Source organism: Nerophis ophidion, linkage group LG02 (genome assembly GCF_033978795.1).
Source record: "Nerophis ophidion isolate RoL-2023_Sa linkage group LG02, RoL_Noph_v1.0, whole genome shotgun sequence".
Classification (NCBI taxonomy): domain Eukaryota; kingdom Metazoa; phylum Chordata; class Actinopteri; order Syngnathiformes; family Syngnathidae; genus Nerophis; species Nerophis ophidion.
Window position 1 is genome coordinate 5237519 of NC_084612.1, and position 2098 is coordinate 5239616.

Genomic DNA, 2098 nt, shown 5'->3' on the forward strand with positions numbered 1-2098 from the left:
CATCATGGTGATGTCGATACTGACAAAGATGACAAGCATTCAACGATGATTCTAAGAATAATGTGAATGATAACAAGGAAGTTATAAAAAAAACTTGCTGCCGTAACTTATTGTGGGATAAATTATGTAGTGAAAATTAGTAAAATATAATACAAGCGGAGGATTTTAACTGTTAGTTTTATAACAACAATAATAATACAATTATATTTAAAAAAAAAATTCATATCATAATTTTAATGTAATAATATTAAGCATTATTATAATATCAGTAATGATAATACTAATATTAATAAGATTTTAAACCATATTATTACCATCATTATTATTATATCCAACAATGAACATTGCTTCAAGGAAAAAATTAACGAAAATCCATCTGGCATGAAAAATCATCTGATAAATTATGCACATTCCTCCCCATGGGGCATCTTTTCATCCCTTTCCTCTTTTCATTAATGCTCTATTTTTGCCATCCATCCATCCATCCTGCCCTTTTTTGTTATAGAGGAAATGACGAGGCAAAAAAAAATCCTTTTAGTTTGCTGTTTTGAAGGGTTATTGTAGTAATAATTTCCAGTGGCCTCAATACTGTGATATCACTGGGCTTAAAATAAGGCTCCAATCAATAACGGATCAATGCAATTGATTCGTCTGGAAAAAAGGAGGGATATTCATGCCCCTTTTTTGGTGCAGATTTAAAAGTGTGAGAAAGTTTGAGTTTATCTCAAACGTGCATAAACTTACAACCTGATGCATCACGATTCCCAGTTTCTCTTTTCAGCATGCTCGAAAAGGAGTAGGAAGAAGCAGAGCTTATTTAATCCCACTCCTTTTCCATTAAATAGCGATTGCTAACACACTTGTTCATGTTTTATCCTCAATTTAGTCACAATAAACAACAAATAATAACATTAAAAATGAAAAATAATTAGTGAAGTAAGTTGTATTTCATATGGTGAGATACATAAGATAATCAATATCCTTGTGATATCACTTCACAATGTTTATCATGGGTCTTATAGATAGATAGTACTTTATTGATTCCTGCAGGAGATTTCCTTCAGGAAAATGTAAATGTATGATTTTAGATTGTTATGTTATATTTATAATAAAAATATTCCTTGTACCTCGTAAACACTTGTAGTGTGAACAGTTTATTAATCATATTAGTCCTTCGTTTCACTTCTTAACTTAATCAAATCCATAATTTAACTCCACATACATATACACTAAAAAGACATGCACCTGGGGATAGGTTGATTGGCAATACTAAAAAAAAATGGCCCTAGTGTGTGAATGTGAGTGTGAATATTGTCTGTCTATCGGTGTTGGCCCTGCGATGAGGTGGCGACTTGTCCAGGGTGTACCCCACCTTCCGCCCAATTGTAGCTGAGATAGGCGCCAGCGCCCCCCGCGACCCCAAAAGGGAATAAGCGGTAGAAAATGGATGGATGGACATATACACTAAAGCAGGGGTCGGGAACCTTTTTGGCTGAGAGAGCCAAAAAGCCAAATATTTCAAAAAGTATTTCCGTAAGAGCCATATAATTTTTTTTTAACACTGAACACAATTAAAAGCGTGCATTTTTAAGTAAGACCAACATTTCTAGGGTATAAGAGGTCTCTTATTCTTTGTAATAACATTGTTATTCTGAAGCTAACTGTGGAGGGGGCGTGGCCTGCGGGCCTGCAGCGAACTGGGGTGTGGCAGGACAGGCCTCGAAATCAGCGACAGGTGCGTAGATGGTCCACCTGGGCCTTGATAGCTAATCACTTGTCGCTCTGTTATCATTAGCAGCCAGTAGGAGAGACTGGGTTTTTCTTCTTTTGTTGAGAATAATTGTGCGTTTTTAGGTAGCAGGTTAGAGTTTGCTTTCTACATTATTTTAGCTGTTTTCAAATTGAATTTCAATATTCTTGATTTAGTAACTCAATTTATATGTTCCCTATAACCTACATTATGTATTGTCCAAATTGATCTTTTTTGTAACACAATTTTTGAATGTAATCTACTTTTGTAATTATTTCCCCATATTTCTGCACTTTACTCTGCAATCTATTTTTGCTGTTTTCTTGTAGTTCTCAGCAGAGATTGTGA